General features: G+C 42.0%; 1 long non-coding RNA gene across 1 annotated transcript; it reads right to left on the reverse strand.

Annotated features, from left to right (window-relative positions):
• Positions 1–2,246: 2,246 nt before the first annotated feature.
• Positions 2,247–10,026, reverse strand: LOC123647399. Its single transcript, XR_006738221.1, has 3 exons — positions 9,180–10,026; positions 4,577–4,821; positions 2,247–2,928 (listed from the first exon to the last, which is right to left on the reverse strand). It is a non-coding gene; the product is annotated as an uncharacterized LOC123647399 (long non-coding RNA).
• Between the last annotated feature and the right edge of the window lie 2,946 nt (positions 10,027–12,972).

Genomic DNA, 12,972 nt, shown 5'->3' on the forward strand with positions numbered 1-12,972 from the left:
TTTTGTGAAGAATGTCTTTGGTATTTTGATAGAAATTGCATTGAATGTGTAGATTGCTTTGGGTAGTATGATGATTTTTAACAAACATGAATTCTTATAATCCACAAGCATTGGATGTCTTTTCATTTGTTTGTATCCTCTTCAATTTCTTTCATCAGTGTTTTGTAGTTTTCATTGCAGAGGACTTTAACCTCCTTGGTTAAGTTTATTCTTAGGTATTTTATTTGTTGCTATTGTAAATGGGATTGCTTTCTTGATTTCTTTTTCAGCTAGTTATCATTAGTGAATAAAAATGCTACTGGTTTTTGTACATTGATTTTGCATCCTGCACTGAAATTTTTTGGCCATTTTTAAGAGGTTTTGTGTGTGTGTGTGTGTGTGTGTGTGTGTGTGTGTGAAGTCTTCAGGTTTCTATCATTATATAAGATTATGTCTTCTGCAAGGAGTGATGATTTGACATTCTTTTTTCCAGTCTGGATGCCTTTTATCTCTTTCTCTTGTTGATTGTTTTGGCCAGGACTTCCAGTACTATGCTGAATAAGAACATAGTCAAAGTAGGCATCCTTGTCTTGTTCCCATTCTTAGAGGAAATTCTTTCGGCTTTTCTCCATTCACGGATGTTGGCTGTGGGTTTGTCACATATGGCATTTATTATGTTGAGGTATGTTCCTTCGATGTCTAATTTGTTTAAGAGTTTTTATCAAGAAGAAATGCTCGCTTTTGTCAAACATTTTTTCTCCATCTATTGAGATAATCATATGGTTTTTGTCCTTCATTCTGTTGATTTAATGTATCACATTTACTGATTTACATATGTTGAACCATTCTTGCATCCCTGGGATAAATTCCACTTGATCATGGTGTATTACCTTTTTTGATGTGTTGTGGTATTCATTTTGCTAGTACTTTGTTGAAGATTTTTGGATCTATGTTCAGCAGGGATATTGGCCTGTAGCTTTGTTTTTTTTTTTGTTGTGTCCTTGTCTGGTTTTGGTATGAGGGTCTCATAGAATGAAGTAGAAAGAATTCCCTCTTCAATTTTTTGGAATAGTTTGAGAAGAATTAGTGTTATTTTTTCTTTGTAAATTTGGTAGAAATCAGCAGTAAAGCCATCCGGTCCCGGGCTTTTCTTTTTCGAGAGACTTTTATTACTGACTCAATCATGATATTTGTTTTTAGTCTGTTCAGGTTGTCTACTTTTTTCTGGTTCAATCTTTATAAATTATGTATGACCAGAAATTTCATTTATGTTTTCCAGTTTGTTGGAGTATAGTTTTTTGTAATAGTCTCTAATGACTCTTGGTATTTCTGTGGTATCAGTTGTAATGTCCCATTTTTGGTTTCCTGTTTATTTGGGTCTTCTTTTTTTTGGTGAGGAGTCTAGCTAATGTTTTATCTACTTTGTTTGTCTTTTCAAAAAACCAACTTTTTGTTTTGTTGATCTCTTGTAAATTTTGTCTCTAGTAAGTTTAGTTCTTTAGATTTTTACTATTTCTTCCCTTCTACTAATTTTGGGTTGTTTTTGCTTTTCTAATTCTTTTAAGTGCATCAGTAGGTTGTTTATTTGAAATCTTTCTACTCTTTTGCTGTAGATCTTTATTACTATAAATTTTCCCTCTTAGCACTGCTTTTGCTGTACCTCATAGCTTTTGTTATGTGGTATTTCAATATTCATTTGTGTCAAAATATATTTTGATTTCCTTCTTAATTGCTTCATTGACCCAGTGGTCACTCAGGAGTGCACTGTTTAATTTTTGTGTATTTTATTTTCCAAAGTTCCTCTTGTTATTGATTTCTAGTTGTATTTCATTGTGATTTGAGAAGATACTTAGTATGATTTCTTCTTTTTAAAATTTGTCAAGACTTGTTTTATGGCCTAACTTATATAGTCTATCCTGGAGAGTGTTCTGTGTCCTGATGAGAAGAATGTGTATTCTGGAGCTGTTGGATAAAATGTTCTGCAAATGTCTGTTTGGTCCATTAGTTCTGAAGTGCAATTTAAGTCCAATGTTCCTTTGTTGACTTTCTGTTCAAATGATCTGCCCGATGCTGAGAGTGGGATGTTGAAATCCCCAGCTATTATTGTCTTGAATTCTGTCTCTCCCTTTTGATCAAATATTTGTTTTATATATCTGAGTGCTCCCTTGTTGGGGGGATGCCAGGAGTTCGCGACTCTCCCAATAAATCGGGTCCCAGGCAGGAACGTTGCAAGAGAGATTGGAAATAAAGGAGACAGAGACAAAGTATAGATTAAAGTGATGGGGAAATCCGGGGTCCTCCAGCATTCCCGTGAGCCAAGTGGCCACGAGTGGAGTCCTACATCAGTATTTATTCTTTCAGCAAACAATTGTTATCAGTCACCGATTTACATGTACATATCATGAGTTTAAGTTTCAAGGTCTCCCAAAGTAACAATAAACTAAGTGCACACAGTTTAAAGGTAAAATCGTGAGTCAGCAGTAAAGCTTATAATCCAAACAGGAACAACGAGACCACGTACTTCTTTCTACTTTATCTAGTTCCTCATTTACTGAGACGTGAACTCAGGAGAGAGAAAGGAACATTGCCTCAGGCTTAGAATAGCAAACTGCTCTTATCTGCTGGGCTGACATCCTTTGATCCTTCTCTCTGCCTTCGGATTACAAGCCCGGGTCCATTTGCAGACATCCAGGCTGTGGCCCTCAGGCTTCGAGGTGGGGTCCGTTGCAGACATCCCTGATCAAGGTCGAGCAGCTTTTGCTTAGTGAACTGACACGTTGACAGGTTGCTCTTTGGCAAAGTCCTGTCCCACTCCTGGGGTTCTCATGTCTCAACCCTACCCCTCAACATCTCCCCCTTTTTTCTTAGCAGCGAGTCGATGAAGTTGAATCACCATCGCTGCTAAACGTTGGTCTCCGGATTCTTGCTTTCTTCAGAGTTGTCTCCAGACTACAAGCAAGCATAAGCAAATGATTAAAACAACTCCAAAAGAAGCTAAAGCAGAGCTTCCCAAAATAGTCAAGTGGGGAGTCAGGTTTACAGATCTGATCCCAGAAGAAATGCCATTTAATATATCAGCTTCAGAGAGTAAATCCAGCTTTTGGCTAAAAGTACTTAATATTTCTTATTGTAAATTTCCAATTTCAGTGGAAAGAATTCCTTGGTTAAGTAAATGTTTTTTAATATTTTCCCAAGGGAATCAAGTCTGATTATAAATATGAGGTGTGACACAAAACTGGGTAATGTTCCGATCACACCGAAGTCTTATTTGTTTTTGTAGACTCACAACTTGGTCTCCCAGTAAAGTGACTGCTTGCTGAAAGTCAGCCACTTGGGTCACTAATTTACTGTCAATTTGATTTTGGGTAGGCCACAATTGATTAGAGCCCTGGTGCCAATTCTGTACGAGCTCGGTAGTTTGGATAATTTGGTGCAGAGCCACTCGTGCTGTAGCAGAAGAGGCGGTCACAGCGATGATTCCCAAAATGGCTATAATCAACAGGCTGATAAATCTTTTAGAGCACTTAAGAATGTGGTTTTGCAGTTTGTCTAGTAGTAACATTGCTGGAGTTTCTTGCCCATATGCTATTTATCTTAACAGGCAGCCATAATCCAGTCTTAGCCTTCAAAGTATAAACTGATTCTGTATAAGAGTTAAACTTTTCTGAGTTGTTAATACAAGAACAACACATGAACAATTTTCATAAGACACTAAAAAAGAGGACTCATCGCATTTAGCAGGTCCTATCATAAGTAAATAGGTAATCTTACACAAGCTTGCGTGTGGTGAGTTGAATTGAGAGTAAAAAAGTCCATTCCTTACTGTTGTTCGTTCCCCAGATACAGGGGCTGGCCCAGGCTTGTAACGGATATAAAGCGGCTGATGGCTTCCATAACTGGCCATGGGCAGGACCATGTAGCATGTGAGGTGCTGGAGGGGAAGGACCTCCGTTCACTGAGGCAGTATGACTTGGAAAGCCAGGGTCTTTAACCAGCATAGAGAAGGCACATTTATTCCAAGTGAATTCCTAAGATTGTGAGTGGAAGCAGGATGCCCACAGGGGCTCCAGTCGAGAATGTTCCCACAGGATGACCCAGCAAGGATGTGTCCCACATATCTCCTACAGTTTTCCCAATATACCCAGGTTTTTGAATCAGTAACTTCTGCATTTTTGCAGATGGGCATATTCAGAGGCGTAACTCTGCTTTTTCCAAAAAACGAAAAAGTAGAAGCAGTTAAAAGAAATAACAAGGCCTGTGTGTTCTCACCAGTTGTTTTAGTGGTGACCAGCCAGGTTTGGGTGGCAGGTTTTAGACAACGGGAACCTTTGCCAATACATATGGGAGGGCCTTCTGTCCCCACCTCGTATCTATTGATTTTAGTGCCTTCCTCATTAGGTTTCACGGGACCACGATAATCAGAAGGTCCCAGCAGCCAATTGGAATCATTAACAAACACCAAGAAGGAGGTATCTGCCCAATTAACAATTCTATTTAAAGGAAGGCTTGGAATATATGCCCCATAGTGGTGGGTTTCATTGCTAGAGGCACCTGCCGCTGTGTGCAAAACACAGACCATAGCAAGAAAAAGACTTACAGACGTTTTGGGTGCGTTGGCTTGTGACAGCACATTTTCCGCCTTCTCGCGTGTCTTCTTCAGCTGGCCCCAAGTGATGACTGATGCCTGTGGTGTTCTGGAGGGGCATCAGTGGGTCTCTTGTTGTTCAGACTCATCCTGGAGAGTTCTTCTGTTATGGCCTCGGGCATGTATTGAGGCATCTTCCGTTTCCTCCTTTCGGGGCTTGATCCTTCTGCTTGGAATCCACATGGTCTGTCCGTCATCTGTCAAGACACAAGCATAACCTTGACCCCACATCTTGGCCCATCCTACTTTCCATTTTACTACCATTTCATCTTTCCACCAGATAGGCTGATGAGGGGACGAATTAGACTGTTTGTTTTCTCCCCAATGTTTCTCTACTGCTGTTAAGTTTTCTTCCTTGCAAATGTTTAAAAAATTTAAAGTGAATAAGGCTTGATTTATTCTATCTTTTGGTGTATGTATCCCTCCCCCTTTCTGTTTTAGAAGCATAATTTTTAAGGTTAGATGAGTACGTTCTATAATGCCCTGTCCTTGGGGATTATAAGGAATGCCAGTTCTGTGTTTGATACTCCACCTTGAACAAAAGGTTGCAAAAGTATGAGCAATATAGGCAGGACTATTGTCTGTTTTTATAGCTGCTGGAATTCCCATAACTGAAAAACAGGAATATAAGTGAGAGTACATGATGAACAGTTTCTCCTATAGAAGGAGTGGCCATAATAAACCCAGAATAAGTGTCTACAGTAACATGAACTACTCCAAGCTTGCCAAACTCAGGAATGTGAGTAACACCCATTTGCCACAGTTCATTAGATGAGAGACCTCGGGGATTAACCCTAGCTGGGAGATTAGGCCGATTAATTGTTTGGCAAGTAGGGCATTGAGAGATAGTATGTTTGGCTTGATTATCTGTTATGTGGAATTTTTTAACCAAGCCTTTGGTATTGATATGAGTTAGTTGATGAAATTGAGCTGCTTCTTGAACAGAGCCGGTAAGTAACTGATCTATTTTTCATTTCCAGCAGCCAAAGGTCCCGGAAGGTGTGAGATCCAATACGAGTAACAAGTAGTGGAGACTGGGGGCTCCGAATTATAGATTGAAGGCGCTGGAACAGCTTACAAATTTCCTCAGTTTCTGTACTAGTAACAGTTTCTATGGCTAGAACTACTTGTTCTCCCTGGATCCAGGCTGCAGAGGGAGAGTGTTCTGAGAGGTATACAATTAAATCCAACCCCGTTTTGAGGTCCATTCTAGATAGTTGAGCTTCATGTACATGAGATTGAATCTATGCCATTCCTGTTTTGCCACCTCAGTCAGTTGACGAGGGCTGTTAAGGTCAGAGTCACCTTTTAATATATCAAACAAATTACTTAAAGCATAGGTAGGAATGCCTAGCATGGGTCTAAGCCAATTTATATCTCCTAATAACTTTTGAAAATCTTTTAAATTTTGCAGTTTGTCCATACGAATTTGCACCTTTTGAGGAACTATTTTGTTCCTATCTATAAGCCACCCTAAATAATAAAAATATGTAAATGGATTAAAAAAGGTAAAAAAATAAATAAATGGATAATCTTGTTGGACTTTATCTTCTGCAGTTGCCAACCCATACTGAGGTAATGCTTGTCTGGCTTTGTGGTATAATTGTTCTAAGTCTTGCCTAGATGAGCAGGCAAACAAGATGTCATCCATACACTGAATAATATAACTGTAAGGAAAACAATTCCTCAATGTTTCTAAAGGCTAATTCACAAAATATTGACACAAGGTTGGGCTCTTAAGCATGCCTTGTGGCAATACTTTCCACTGATATCTTTTAGTCGGCTTATGATTATTCAAAGTGGGAACAGTAAAAGCAAAATTTTCTCTGTCAGCAGGTTGTAAAGGAATTGTAAAAAATCAGTCTTTTAGATCTACTATTATTATATGCCAATCTTTGGGAATCATAGTTGGAGATGGGAGGCCTGGTTGAAGGGCCCCCATAGGTTGAATAACAGAATTAATTTTTCTTAAGTCTGTTAACAATCACCATTTACCAGATTTTTTCTTAATAACAAATATAGGGGAATTCCAAGGACTAGTGGACTCCTCTATGTGACCTGCTTGCAACTGCTCTTCAGCTAAAGAGTGTAGAGCACCAAGTTTCTCTTGATTTAGCGGCCACTGTTCAATTTTCCTGTGAAATCCATTTCGGAGCCAGTGCATAGTGGTGGCCGCTATCCTAAATTTGGATAGCCTAAGCCTTGTCGGGGAGAGTGATCTCTTGGTGCCATTAAAGTCTTGGCTCCTTGGCCCCTTTGGCCAAGGCCAAAATAAGGGTTAAAATTCATATTAAGCATCATCTGTTTAGCATGAGCAGAAAGCGTAGGTATGCTGACAAAAGCTCCCCATTGTTGTAACAAATCTCTTCCCTAAAGGTTAATAGCAATATTCACCACATAAGGTTGTAAAGTAGCTGTCTGCTCCTTGGGTCCCTGACAGTTCAATATTTGTTGGCTTTGAAATATATTGGTCATAGTCCCAATTCCAGTAAGAATTGTGGGGACCTGTCGAAATGGCCAGGTAGACGGCCAAAACCTTTTTGATATTTTGTAATATCAGCATCAGTATCCACAAGTCCAACAAAAGTTTGGCCATTTAAGTTCCAATTGAGGCCTTTGATCATTAATGAAAGTTTGCCAGTATACTTTAGTTCCAGTACTCCCAAATCCTCCCTGCCTTTGTACATTAGATTTCCCGGTTTGAACATAGGGTAACAATAAAAGTTGAACTATGCCATCTCCAACCTGAATTTGATAATTAATATTAGAACTCATCATGACCAAAGTCTCCCCCGAATAATCTGGATCAACTACTCCTAAATTAACTGTAACTCCTTTTATAAAAGTGAGAGAGCTTCTGCCAATAATTAATCCTACTGTAGCTGGAGGAATAGGGCCAAATATACCAGTAGGTACCTTGCATATGGCAGCAGATGGCGTTAGAAGACTGTTATCACAGGATGGCAGATCTAGTGCAGCGCTCCCAGTTGTTGCTGGTGAAAGATTACTAACCCTTAATTTTGGGGGGTCCAGGCTGGAAATTGATTTGGAGACTGTTGGTTGGGATTGCTCACGCTGTCCTCCCAAGTTTGTGGTTGTCAGGTGGGGAACTGCTGAATTAGATTGTTGCCCAAATTGGTTTTCTTGGGACCCAAGCTGGACCCGCCCCTCATTTCCTGACTCTGTAAGGGGCTGGCTGTTAGCATGAAATTTAGAACAGCATTCGCTGGCCCAATGATGTCCCTTTCCACAGCGGGGGCAAAGTCCTGAAGAAGGACCGGCCGGCTGGCCATCACTGTTAGATGTTCTCGGAGGTTATCGGCAATCCTTTTTTATGTGGCCCTTTCTGCCAATATTGAGGCATCTAGAGGCTGTTTTTTGGCCATTTGGGCCTTTTCCTTGGACAGCTTCTGCCAGTAATTGCATTTTATAGGTATCCGAGCCAACGTCACGAGTTTTTATATACTCCTCTAGCGGGGCACCATTGGACTTAAGAGGGCACAAAAGCTGCTGACATTCTGAATTAGCATTGTCAAAGGCCAGTATATGTAACAGCATGTTCCTTAAAGGAGGGGGACTGACAGTTTTTTGTACAACATCCTGAAGTCTAGAAATGAAGTGAACATAAGGCTCATTAGCAGCCTGTTTAACATTAACACAAGAGGGCACTGTCTGTCCAGGAGGGATTATCTTATCCCAGGCTCTAAGGCAGCACTGATGGACCAAGTAATAGCTAGACTGGCATACTTCAGTTGAGCCACCGTGCCAAACCGTCTTCCTTGTCCTAATATTTGCTGTGATATCCATAGGCGGATCTCGGGAACGGTTATGCCAGGCTTACTGGCGAGACTCATCAGCCCACCAAGTGGTGAACTGAAGGAATTCAGATGAAGACAAAACCATTCGAGCAAGCATTTCCCAATCCCAAGGAATCAATCTTTCTGTTTGTGCCAATCCCTCGAGCAAGCCTTCTGTATAAGGAGACCTGGTACCACAAGAAACGCAGGCTTGCTTTAGAAGTTTTAAAGTTAAATGGGATAGGCTCATGAATGTAGTGCGGTTCCCGGGGCACCTGAGGTGTTTGGTCTGGAGCATCAGAATCCGAATCTGGCTGCACCACAGCAACTGGGAAAAGATCAGCCTCAAGATCTCCTTTAAACGATGCCTCTCATATGTCTCCCTGGATACCCGTCCATCATTTCAAGACTTTCTTTAGAGTCCTCTTAGGCTGAGCATGTTGTTTTAAAGAGAAATCAGACATACAAAGTAAAGGTGCCAAAGGTGAAAATCTAGAACAAGGAAGTCTCTAACCGAGTCTCGTTCTCTCAGCAGGGCTCTGACAGCCTGCCGCTACTGCCACAGCTTAAGCGTACCTGGAGGAGGGAACCAACAGCACTGCTTGGCAACCAAATGAAATAGCTCCTCAAAAGTGTTTTGTTTGACAACCCCAGAACTCCTCAGCAAAGTTTGCAGTAGTTCAGTATATTCAGAGAATTTTGACTGATTCTGCCCATTTTTTACCCTGACTGGGAAAATCCCCAGAGTTTAAACTTACACTTTCTGGCTGGCAGGGCTCATAGCCCTCTCTGGGTCTCCACGACGTGGTACGGGAATCTTCTTCACTCCAGTGAAGCCTTCTGCCTCGTGGACCCTGCTCGCTGCACCAGTTGCCGGGAGTTTGCAACTCTCCCAACAAATCGGGTCCCAGGCAGGAACATTGCAAGAGATTGGAAATAAAGGAGACAAAGACAAAGTATAGATTAAAGTGATGGGGAAATCCGGGGTCCTCCAGCATTCCCGTGAGCCAAGTGGCCACGAGTGGAGTCCTACATCAGTATTTATTCTTTCAGCAAACAATTGTTATCAGTCACCGATTTACATGTACATATCATGAGTTTAAGTTTTGAGGTCTCCCAAAGTAACAATAAACTAAGTGCACACAGGTTAAAGGTAAAATCGTGAGTCAGCAGTAAAGCTTATAATCCAAACAGGAACAACGAGACCACGTACTTCTTTCTACTTTATCTAGTTCCTCATTTACTGAGACGTGAACTCAGGAGAGAGAAAGGAACATTGCCTCAGGCTTAGAATAGCAAACTGCTCTTATCTGCTGGGCTGACGTCCTTTGATCCTTCTCTCTGCCTTAGGATTACAAGCCCGGGTCCATTTGCAGACATCCAGGCTGTGGCCCTCAGGCTTCGAGGTGGGGTCCGTTGCAGACATCCCTGATCAAGGTCGAGCAGCTTTTGCTCAGTGAACTGACACGTCGACAGGTTGCTCTTTGGCAAAGTCCTGTCCCACTCCTGGGGTTCTCATGTCTCAACCCTACCCCTCAACAGGGGGATATATATATTTAGAATTGTTATATCCTCTTGCTGAATTTTTTTTTTTTTTTTGAGACAGTGTCTCACTCCATTGCCCTGAGTGCAGTGGTGTCAGCCTAGCTCACAGCAAGCTCAAACTCCTGGGCTCAAGCAATCCTCCTGCCTCAGCCTCCTTTGCTGAATTGACCCCTTTCTCATTAATTACCTTGTGTCTTTTTACTGTTTTCAAGTTAAGGTCTATTTCATCTAATATAAATATACCTACTTTTGCTCACATTTTATCTCCATTTGCATGAAGTATCTTTTCCCATCCCTTCACTTTTAGTCTACGTGTCTTGACAGGTGAAGTTAGTTTCTTGTAGGCAGCATAGAGTTAGGTCATTTTTTAAATTCATTCAGCTAGTTTGTATCTGTTAAGTGGGAAATTTAATCCATTTGCATTCAGGGTTATTATTGAAGGGTGAGGACTTATTCCTGTCATTTTGTTAATTGTTTTCTGGTTGTTTTGTATATCCCTTGTTCCTTTCTTCCTCTTCTATTATTTATCATTGCTGTTTTGTGGTTTTTTTATTGGTATAATAACATTTGAGTAGTTTCTCATTTGTGTGTCTGCTCAACCAGTGAGTTTTTTGCTTTTGTGTCTTTTCCAAAATTATATATAATCCTTTCACATCCAGATGTAGGACGCCCTTAAGTATTTCTTGTAGGTTTTTGTCTCATGGTGATGAATTCCCTTGGCTTTGGTTGTCTGGCAAAGACTTTATTTCTCCTTCATTTTTGAAGGATAGCTTTGCTGGTCTACTATTCTTGGCTGCTAGACGTTTTTTTCTTTTTTTTCGTTTAGTACTTTGACTATATCATCTCATTCTCTCCTGGCCTGTAAGGTTTCTGCTAAGAAATCTGATGTTAGTCTAATGGGGGTTTCCTTATATGTGACTTGACAATTTTCTCTTGCTGTTTTTAGAATTCTCTTTGTCTTTGACTTTGTCTTGGAGAAGACATTTTTGGGTTGAATCTATTTGGGGATCTTTAAGCTTCCTGTATCTGAAATTTTCAGCCATATTTTGTTAAATAGGTTTTCTATGCTTTTACTCATCTCTTCTTCTGGAACTCCTCAAATTTGAGTATTTGTTAGCTTTATAGTGTCCTATGTGTCATGTAGGATTTCTTCATTCTTTTTTGATCTCTTTTCTTTTTTTTTTTTTTTTTCTGATTGGGTTATTTCTAAAGACCTGTCTTCAAGTTCAAAAAGTCTTTCTTCTGTTTGATCTGTTTTATTGTTGAAGCTCTTGATTATATTTTTTTATTAAATTCATTGAATTCTTCAGTTCCAGGATTTCTGTTTGGCTCTTTTTTATGACATCTCTTTGTTCAATTTCTCATTCAGATCATCAATTATTTTTCTTATTTCTTTGTTTACCCATGTTCTTTTGTATATCACTGAGCTTCGTTAATAATATCTTGAAGTCTTCATAATTTTTTTCATTAAAATCTATTGCTAAAGAATTATTGTATTCCTTTGGAGATGTCATGTTTCCTTTTTCATGTTTCTTGTTTCCTTATGTTGATATCTGTTCAACTGGTGTAATACTTGCTTCTTTCAAGTGTATGAATTGGCTCTCATAGTGAAGGATTTTTTCCTATAGATGTGCCTCTAGTATTGGTTGGGTAAGGTGCTTTGACTTTGATTCTGAGTAGGTGCAGTAGTGTAGTCTCCATAGGATTTCTTCAGCTATAATTAGGATCAGTAATGTCTGTGAGTTCCTCTGTGGCTTAGGCTGTAGTTGTTAGTGGAGACTGCAGAGAGGCTTTGCTGGGGATGGAGATGCCAGTGGTGCCAGTGGTGGCAGTGGTGAGCCAAGTGTGCCTGTCCTTGGGCCCTTGAGTGGCATACACGGGGCACTGGTGGTAGCAAGTCTGGGCAGACCAATCTTTGGGCCCCCAAGTGACTTGCTCAGGTTTCATCTGTGGCAGTAGTGATCTAGGTGGGTGGGTGGGTGGGTCCTTGTGCCCTTGGGCAGCATGCACAGCATCAGCCATAGCGGTAATGGTGATGGCCCAACCTTTGGGTCCCCAGGTGGTATGTGTGGGTACCAATAATGGCAGCAGTGGTCTGGGTGGGCCCCCAGGTGGCACATGCAGGTGGGTGCTGGTGGAAGTGGTGGCACTAAACTGGACCAGACCTGTTCTCAGGCTCCTGGGAGGAGTACATTAACAATGGCAGTGGCAGATGGGGCAGGTTGATCCCCAGATCCCCAGATGATGTATGCAGGTGCCAGTAGGCTGGATGGGCCTGTCAGCACATCCCCAGATGGCATGCTAGGGCACCGGCTGCAGGCAGGTTGGGTCTGTTGTTAGGCCCGATGGTGTGCACACATGCCAGCCGTGGCAGGCAGGATGGATCCATCCCCAGGCCCATAGACAACATGCACAGGCACTAGCAGGGGTGGCACTGGTGGGTGGACCTGTCCTCAGGCCCTCTGACTGCATGCAGGTGCAGGCTGTGGTAGGCAGGGCAGATCAATCCCCAGGCTCTTAGATCAGCTCAGGTACCAATGGCAGTGGTGGGTACAGTGGACCTGTCCTCAGGTCCCCAGATGGTGTGCGTGGGCACCAGTGGTGGTGGGTGAATCCACCAGCCCCCTGGACAGCATGCATAGGAGTTGATGGTGGCAGCAGGTAGGCAGGCCTGTTCTCAGCCCCTCTGATAATGCACGTGAATGCTAGATGTGTGGGTGGGGCCAATCAATCCCCAAGTCCCCTGGATGGCAGTGCTGGTGGCAATGAGTGGGGCAGACCTATCCTCAGGCCCCAGCAAGGCACCCGGACAGTTTGGTCCCCAGGTCCCCTGAAGGCCTGTGCAGGTGTGGTGGCCCTACAGCTGGGCAAGGCAGGGTTTCTGTCAGCAGCAGCGGCCCCAAGCAGGTGGCTCTCAGGCTCTGGGGAGCACACGCTTTGGCTCCCTTTGCCCAGGGGTCAGGCTCTCCATTGTGCTGCACTGCCTGTTCCCCAGGATGTAGGACA

This window comes from Lemur catta, chromosome 11 (genome assembly GCF_020740605.2).
Source record: "Lemur catta isolate mLemCat1 chromosome 11, mLemCat1.pri, whole genome shotgun sequence".
In the NCBI taxonomy this organism is placed as follows: Eukaryota; Metazoa; Chordata; class Mammalia; order Primates; family Lemuridae; genus Lemur; species Lemur catta.